Source organism: Cornus florida, unplaced genomic scaffold (assembly GCF_030987335.1).
Source record: "Cornus florida cultivar Cherokee Brave unplaced genomic scaffold, ASM3098733v1 CherokeeBrave_3.0.0_Hap2_Chr04, whole genome shotgun sequence".
Lineage (NCBI taxonomy): Eukaryota > Viridiplantae > Streptophyta > Magnoliopsida > Cornales > Cornaceae > Cornus > Cornus florida.
The window spans coordinates 103,999,250-104,009,084 of NW_026775574.1; the positions used below are offsets into that span (position 1 = coordinate 103,999,250).

Here is a 9,835-nt window from a genome sequence, read left to right on the forward strand (position 1 = left end):
AGCTTTTAATAGTTATTCTTATTTCATTTTTTCATTTGTGTTCGTTTTAAAATACTTTAATTGTTTGATTTCCCTCGGGTTTGGGTATGGGCCTGATCAACCCGTGTCTCGGATCCGAGGGGTATCACAAGATCCTAGGCAGGCTAAGCTGGTAGAGGTGTTGGAGATGGTGAATACTCAGCCTCTGCCTGTTGGGAAGAAAATGCCTCAGCAGAAGAGTGTAGTCTGCTGTCAGATAATGGAGACTGAGGTGGAGTGGGCTTTGTTGGCTCATCCTGAACATGTGAGGGCTCTGCTGGCTCCTCTGTCCTCTGCCTCCTCTATGGGCCATGTTACCACTTGGCAACAGTTTTGTATCAAGTCATGGTCTGCAAAAGAAAAAGAAAACTTGCAATGGAAGTCAGTGCCAGCATAAAGAATTGAAACACAATTTTTAGAATCATGTATGTCAAATAAGAGAGACAAAATAGGTAAAGAACATGAATCTATGCAAGTGACATGATGTGAAACATGTTAAGCAGTATAAGTATGAAATGCATCCAATGTGGAAAACACAGGCACTGGGCATGTATAAAATAGCATGGAACACAATATATGATGAATGAAGTGTGTGTTGCAAATCTGTGAAGTTCGATCGATCATAGAAAAATGTGAGATCGATTTCACTTGGATCGATCTTGAAAATGAGTGAGATCGATCTTACTTAGATTGATCTGAGAAAAATGTTCGATCGATCGAACTGAGGAAAGAACGTGGACAGTCACAAATCTGTGACGTGGATGGCATGGGGCCTTCACGAACATGGTCGTGGGCCCATCTACATAACAAAGCATCAATAATAGTCACTGGATGAGGCCCAGAACTCCCAAAATCAAATCAAAAATAAAAAACATATAAAACCATATATACATATATATACACAGAGATTCGAAGCTTCATATAGGGCAATAATCGTCATCAAAACATCATAGATCTAACATTTAAAGCATGGATGCATCAATTCAAAGCTTGAAATCACAAGAGAGATCTCGGATCTTACCTAAATCGAGAAAGAAGATGAAATGAAGATGAGATCCAAGCTTCGAGAGGAGAAAGAGAGAGATTTGGGATGAGATGAAGCTTGCCGGAGTTTCGCCGGAGATGGTGCAAAGTTGGAGATGGTTGTAATGGCGAAGGGAACGAGGGTTTGAGAAGGTGTAGATCGATCTTTGAATCGATCTACAAACCCTTAGCTTTTTATTTTTAAAAACCTTCCCGAACCAGTTCGATCGATCGAACTGCAACTTCAGATCGATCTTTCTTTTAAAAATTTTGAGTTTTTTTTTTTTTTTTTTTGAATAAAATTTAAAAGTCAAAACACAGTTAAAGCAATGAATTCCAGAATTGAGATCTATCTGAACAAAAATGTTCGATTGATCTGACAGAGAGCTAAAATATGCAGGTTTTTGGGTTCAAATTTTTTTCTAAGTGTAGAAACTGCACATCGATCCAAGGTGAAGTTGGATCGATCGAAGAACTTTAGATCAATCTAGGAAAGTCTTCGATCGATGGGACAGAGAGCTGAAATATGCAGGTTTTTCTCTATCGATGGGACAGAGGGTGATTTGGATGCAGGTTTGATGCAGGTGGGAAATTCGATCGATCGAACTCATTTTGAGATTGATCGAACTTATGCAAAATGCTCAATTTCAACATGAAAGTGCAGAAAATCCTAATCCCAGTTCCTAGCAATGCATATGAACCCAAAGCCTATATCTAAATTTTGCAAGAAATGAAATTAAAGATATAAATGAGGGAGGAATAGGGTTGTGACACCCTACGAAATGCCTTGCTAGTCTTTAACGTCTCTAGCAAAACGTTGGGCTTTTTTAGCCCGGATCTAACATCTTGTAATGTATCCCCTCCTTAATGGGGTGAGAAATGCTTTGAACTCCACCCAACAAATGGTTCCCTAAGGAACTTGTTGGATTAAGCTCAAAAGAAGTTTTTGGTCCTTGGTCAAAGCAATCTTTGGGCTTCCATGCCCTTTCAAAGCAAGCATTTGAAACAATTTTCTTTAGTTTCAAGGTTGAAGATAAACTTTTTGAAACTTCGGTCTCACACAAAAACTCAATTCCTTCATATTTAAGGTCATGACATTTATTCACAACATTAACCTCTTCATACTTGTCAAATGAGTTGGGGGTTGGATTAAAGATATTCAACTTCACCTTCATGTGGCCAAATGAGATTTTCATTATCCCTGTCCGACAATTAATGTTGGTATTTGCGGTTACCAAGAAAGGATGGCCAAGGATAACGGGAATTTGGCTCTTAGGATTCGGGACCGGTTCCGTGTCAATGACAACGAAATCAATGAGGAAAAAGAATATATCAGTCTTGATCAAAACATCCTCAATGATACCCCTAGGCTTTTTGATGGATCGGTCGGCAAGTTACAAAACCACCGACGTCGGTTTCAATTCTCCTAAGCCTAATTTGACATATATCGAGTATGAAAAAAGGTTAACACTTGCTCCTAAGTCAAGGAGAGCCCGATTAATGAGATGATCACCAATGATGCATGAAGTGGTAGGTGAACCGGGGTCCTTAAACTTGGGGAGAGTGTTATGCTGCAAAATCGAACTCACTTGCTCGGTTAAGACCACTTTCCTAGGTGCTTGGCTTTTATTCTTCCTTTTTTGGGTGCAAAAATCTTTTAAAAACTTGGCATAAGCCGGAATTTGCTTGATTGCATCCAAAAGTGGAAGATTGACTTTCACTTACCTAAACATCTCCATGATTTCATTAGTCTTGGCCTTTTGCTTGTCATTTGAAATGGATCCTTTTAAGGCATCCGGAAATGGAGCTTTTGGCTCAAAAACTTTTTCAGAAATTTTCTTTGAACTCTCTTCAACACAAGAATTTTTCAAATCATTTTGCTTCAAATCATTTTTCAACAAATCACTTTTCAAACCACCTTTCAAAATGTTCTTATTTATATGGTCATGCACATGCAATGAAGGAGGAATAGGATATGAAATGGGACGGGTGTCAACTTGTGGTTGCACCGGTTCATTCCCTTCATTGGATATACCCACTTGGTTGTCCACAATCTTCCCACTTCTCAAGGTAGTCACCGCATTGACATGCTCTATTGTGTGACCTTCCGGTAAGGAATGAGTCTTCACAACACATTGTTGCTTTGGTGGGGCATTTATATACATTTTTCCCTTCTCTCTTGCATTTAATGTGCTAGTTATTTGCCCTACTTGGGTTTATAGCTTTGCAATAGATTGAGAGTGAGAATAAAGTAATTGTGTGTTTGCCTCAAGAGTTCCCAAAGCGGTTAAAAATTTTTCCTCAAACACGGGACTTCTAGCATTCCCTTGAGAATATGATTGATTGGGAAAATGAGAATTTGAGAATTGGTTGCTTTGTGATTAGTATGGTCTATATCCTTGGGATCCTTGGCCTTGCATTGGAGGTGGAATGTACTTCCCTTGAAAACCACCTTAGGAAGGGTTTGAGCCCTCTCCTTCACTTTTCCAAGAGAAGTTCAGGTGATTTCTCCAATTGGGATTATAATGATTGCCATAAGGATTGTTCCCTTTGTTCACAAATGCTGCATTTACTTGTTCATGATGTTCACTTTGCACATATCCATGGGGACAATTGGAAGTGGAATGTAGAACACTAGAACAAGTCATACACGATTCATTTGATGCACGATGAGAATGGTTGGGGAAGGAAGATACTTGATTCGCCGAGTTTTGGTTAATCAAAAATTGATCAAGCCTTTGAGATAAAGATTTCATCTCGGCGGCAATTTCATTAGAGTGGTCAACTTGATGTAAGCCAACACTCTTCCTACTACTAGAATTTCTACCATTCTTTGAAGATAAAGTTCGATGCAAAGAGTTTTCACTCATGCTCTCATAAAGACGCCACACATCATCCTCATGCCTATCAATATAAGAGCCACCCATGGAAGCATCAACCATGCCCTTGTAGTTGTCCGACAAACTTTCAAAGAAATATTGAACTAATTGCCATTTGGGCATGTCATGATGTGGACACTTCCTAAGCAATTCATTGAAGTGTTCCCATGCCTCATGAAATGTTTCCCCATCCCCATGTGTAAATTCCCTAATTGAAGTTCTCATGGCATTGGTCTTAGAAACCGAATAGTACTTCTTCAAGAACTCCTATTGCATTTCTGCCTAAGAAGTTATTGAAAAAGGCCTAAGATTGTTGAACCAATACTTTGCCTTGTCTTTTAGGGTGAATGGAAAAAGTTTAAGTCTTAAGACCTCTTCCGGCATGTCCGTGTATCTCACGGTGGAACATATTTCAAGAAACTCATCTAAATGCTTATAGGGTTCTTCACTTGGAAGGCCATGATAGTTAAGAAGCATTTGAATGGTTTGTGGCTTGATTTCATAGTGGTGTGCTCTAAATGGTGGCAATTGAATGCATGTGGGTATATTGTATTCATTAGGCACATAGTGATCTCTTAAAGTAAGGGGAGGATTAACAATTGGAGGTGCAACATGGGCACCTTGATTTCCTTGAATGATGGGAGGTTGTGGAGCATAAATTGGCCTTGCCATTCCAAATGGAACTTGGTGTAATACCCCGATATTTTAAAGGATTTATTATATGAAATTAATTACTTTTATTTTATTTTTAAATAATTTTTATGATTTATTTGGGTTTAATTGCTTTTATTTTTATTTTTTTTAAATGATTTGTTTTATTTAATTGAGTGCTGGATTAATTGTCTTATTTTAACTAGGTTATATTTCATGATTATGTATGATGATTGATTGTTTGTGTACTTAATTATTGATTGAATTGTTGGCGTATTAATTTTATTGGTATGGTGTGACTTAGTTGTAAATTCTTGTTTATTTATATGTTTCATGTATTTAGTTATTTTAATTTAAGTGTTTATTTAATTATTTTATTTATTTAAATTAATTGGACTGGGCTTAAGGAAAGTTGGACCAAAGGATATGGTCTTGGGCTTGAATGAACCCTTATGGGTTAATTAATAAAGCCCATGGTTTTGTGATTATTTAAATAATTATTTTTGTATAATTATAAGTATATATTTAATTATATAATTAAATAAGTGTTATGGAAGGACATATATATATATATATATTTATTGATATATATAGGTATATATGATTTAATTAACTAATGGGTTAATTATGGAAGGTGTATATATATATATATGTAATATAATATATGTTTAGAGATATATATAATTTAAAGTTTATTATTTTATTTGAGAATCCCAGTTGGAATAGGATTTGGATTTTTTTAAGTGTATAAATATACACATAAGGCTTCAGGGTTAAAAGTTTACACGTTAGAAAAACAAATGAGATAGAGAGAGAAAAAGAAGGGAAAGTTGACAAGGAGTAGGCCGGATCTGAGAAAGAGGATGCCGGAATTTGAAAAGACAATCAAAGATTGAAGCGTCGGTTTCGTTTCGAAACCTTCAGGCAAGTTCTTTTCTAACTCTCCTCTTAGAACCCATAAGTTTATCACCTTGAGTATCAATGTTAAAATTAAATTTATTTGTTTAAAAATCGTTGATAGATTAGATTAATTAAAAGCATAAATTATTATAATTGATCTTTTGAAATTTTGGATTTTAAACTAATATATATTAGGTGTTGTATATATATTTTAAAATGAATGTATACGTGGATTTGTGATCCAAAAGGATTAGTTAGGGTTTATATATTTTCTGGAATTTATTTGGAATTTTTCTGGATTTTTAGAATTATTTTAGAGTGTGTTTTGTATTTTTTTGGAATATTCTGGAATTTTTTTTATATAATATATATATATATATATATATATATATATATATAAATATTTTTATGCACTGTTACGTAACTATGTTAATGCGCATCAACTGGGGTGTTATCCGGTGTGGTCACATGCATAGAAAGTTAGTACAAACGCAGATCTAGGCCATACGATTAGTTTAATATACTTGAAATAATCCGGTGTGGTTGAGATACATGGAGATTCAAAGCACCACTGATCTAGGCCCTTGGAATGATCTCATCAACAAAGAATAGATCCGGTGCATCGCGGTGCATAAAGCTCTGTGCGTGTGTGCATCTAGACCGTTAACTTGGTCCAGTCAACAAACAAGTAATCCAGTGTGACACAGCTTACCAAAGCCCAAAGTTCTAGCCAACCAGAAGCAACAACATCATCAAGAAGGAGAAGCAGCCGCGTGGCAGCGCGTGAGAGCGCCTGTCAGCATGGGGTGGCACGTGGAAGCGCGTGAGAAATGTTTAGCGGCATTGGGAAGCGCGTGGTGGCGCGTGGAGATGCGTACGGTGTTCCAAAAAGTTCCTGTGGGGTCCAATGATGTCCCATAATTGATTTTAAGCTTTTTAGTGTTAAAATCAACCCTTAAAGGATGCGTTATTGGTGTTCACAGACACATATAGTATCACCACGGTATTTAGTATATATAATTAACTAATAATTGGTGATGGGAGGAGAAATATATATATATATATACAAAACACACATATATATACAAAACACACATATATATATATATAACATATATATATATATATAACATATATATATATATTAAATAATATATGTGTGTATATGTATATATTATTAAGGATGCTTAATATTAATTATTCTTAATTGGTATATTTGGATTGGTTGGTTTTTAAATTAGGGTTATGCGTATGATATGTATGTGATGTCTATGTGTGATTTAGTTTATCGTTGAGATTAAAATCGGTATATGGTTGAATTGTAGGCATGAATGAGTTGTCAAAGGCTTAAATATAATGCCTAAGTATTTGTATGAATAGAATACATAAATATGAAGTATGGATGAGTTGTTAAGTTAAAAGTATAAATATATATACTTAAAGGAGGCATGGTTGAGTTGCCAATATATACATAGATATATTTATAATGGCATGGTTGAATTGTCAATGTATAAATAAATACACTTAAAGGAGGTATGGTTGAATTGCCAATGTATAAATAAATATACTTAAGGAGACATGGTTGAGTTGCCAATATATAAATAAATATATTTGTAATGGCATGGTTGAATTGCTAAAGCATAATTAAGTTGTTATGTGTATTAGATGATTAAAATTCATCTATGGATACTATATGTATAAGTTGGATTGGGATTAGATATTCTTAAATTAGAATAATCTAGTAGTTATATGTTAATGTATTATTTTATATATATTAATAAAATAATATTGGTAGAGACATGGATGATTTGTCAAAGCCTAGGTACTGAGTGTATGGTTTAAATAATTAAATTCATTATTGGCTTTTGGATTAAATATAATTTTCTTTGAATTATATTTTATTATTTAAATGATTAAATAATTATTTAAAATGAAGTTAAGGTTAAAGGGCTTTCTCTTTAAAAAAGGAGGAGTTTTGAATTGGTTTAGGCATGATTATGTTTTAATCATGGTTTAATGGTTTTGAAAATTAATGAAATTATTAATGGATATGAAGGTTATACTGTATATAGTTATTTATACATATACGTATCACTGTTTATTAAACTTAAAACTTTATTAGGTTTGATTTTGATCAGAGATGATCTACTTATTGGTTTTCAGAGGTCTGGTAGAGAAAACTTGCTCGTAGGGTTTAACCCGCGATTTATTTTTTAGGTTATTAAAGGTTCCAGTCTCGAGATTGAGGATCCGCAGCTGGGAGACTATCATTCATCTATTCATCTTGTGTACTTTTAAGTAGTATTTGATTATTAGATAATGTTTTAAGGGGTCCTTGAGTTACGGGATTTCCGAGTTGTAATTGTTGGAGAATTCTTAAGTAATATTTATTTATTAGTTTTCTTCAGCGACTTATTTATTCTTTTTATTTCTTTTTGTACTCTGTGCTTGTTTGAAATACTTTAATTGTTTTGGTATCCTCTAATTTTGTGTGCGGACTTGATTAACCTGTGTTAAGAAATTAGGGGGTATCACACTTGGCCTTGTTGTTGTGGTTGGAGAATGAATGGCCTAGGCATGTCTAATGGTACTTGTATGTTTCCATGATGCACATTGAGATGGAGGATACCTTGTTGGTCTATGTGACCAAGGTCCTCCACATGGTCTTCATTATGGTCTTCCATTGATGAAATGGATTGACTAGAACTTCCTCTTCCCCTAGGGTTGCAAACTACGGATTCAAGATGGAAATTAAGAAGGACAAGAGTAGGTTTCAATGATCTACGACCATGCATGCATAATGCAACACAACAAGCAATAATGACAAACACTTCACCTTCACAACAAATCAATCAACAAACTTCCTCCACAAACAATGATCCCATACTTCCATGCTTTAACAACAATGCAAAGAACAATAATATGCCTCCACGCGGGCCGACGATTTAACTAGAGATTAAGTTAAGAAAAAGCTCACAAAGGGTCCTTTAGCATTTCAAAAAATTTCAGTTTTAGCCTTGCAAATTTTTAGAATTTTTAGCTTTTTCCTTTGCTTTGCTTAGCTCATTTGTTCACCTTTCCAACACAATGCACCTAGTCAAACAAGAACCAACACAATAAATAACCAAAAAGAAAAATGAAGATAAAGTAAATACAAGATCAAAAGAGTACTAATTCCTAATTGATTCCACAAATACAACGTTGCCTTAAATCAATCCCCGGCAGCGGCGCCAAAAACTATGGTCGTTCGATGCTCATATAGCTTAGAGAAGTGCATTAAGGTGAGGGCCAAGTTTTACATTTATAATTGCCACTACTACCTTCACTAAAAATATAGCTAGGGCGAGTAGAGTGATACCCCTCGAATCCGAGATACGGGTTGATCAGGCCCAGGCCCAAACCCGAGGGATATCAAACAATTAATATTTAACGAACACAGAATACAAAATGACTTTAAGAAATAAAATTTAAGCTAAAGGAAAATCTAAAATATAATTCTTTAAAAATTAATACTTAAAATCCAAAACCTCCAATCGTTTAACAACTCGGGAATCCATCCAGTGGACCCCTAATAAAAAAATCCAAACTGAAATATAAATAATTAAAAGAACATCGAAAGCCTAAATCATGGAGAGACATCCTACGTCGTCAGAAGAGTGAGTGATAGTCTCTGCTCAGCACGAACAAGCTCAAGCCTGGAACGGGCGTACACCTGAAAAATTGGAGTGGGTCAGGCCCATGAACAAGTTCTATCCTACTACAATCCAAGCAGAGACTCGATACACATATACATTCTAACCAACTCAACAATAGCTATATAATCCGTATATATATATATATATATATATATATATATATATATATATATATATCCACACTAAGGGACATTCACTGGACTACGAAGGGGTTTCAACCTGAATAGAAGGCAACATGTGAAAACGCACCCTGAGGTGGGCATGAATACCTAGACCTAACAGGGTACACCTCAACCTATCATAACTAGCTACGCATCCGACTACATATACGCTCCCTAACCGTAGACACTGAGACTCAAGCTCATGTCACGGTACCATAAAAATATATTTAAAATCCATTCCTATCCATCCATAAGAAATCCAGTTGGCCATTCAACTTGTGTAGCTTCTTTGACTCAACATAGATAATAAGTAATCCAGATAGTCATTCAGCTTGTGCAGCTTCTTTGAATTAGCATAAATATAAGTAGGATTTATTTATAATCCATTCCCTTATTCCAATACAGGTTGGATTTAGTATTTTGAAACTAAACTATTCCTGGTATGTCACCGTCCCATATCGGTGTATATAATCCAATCCATCCAACAGTTGATAGAATAAATAAAAAT

The 9,835-nt window shown here is 35.1% G+C and overlaps 1 pseudogene; it reads left to right on the forward strand.

Moving 5' to 3' along the window:
• Positions 1-4,041: 4,041 nt before the first annotated feature.
• LOC132305736 (small nucleolar RNA R71) lies at positions 4,042-4,140 on the forward strand (annotated as a pseudogene).
• Positions 4,141-9,835: the final 5,695 nt, after the last annotated feature.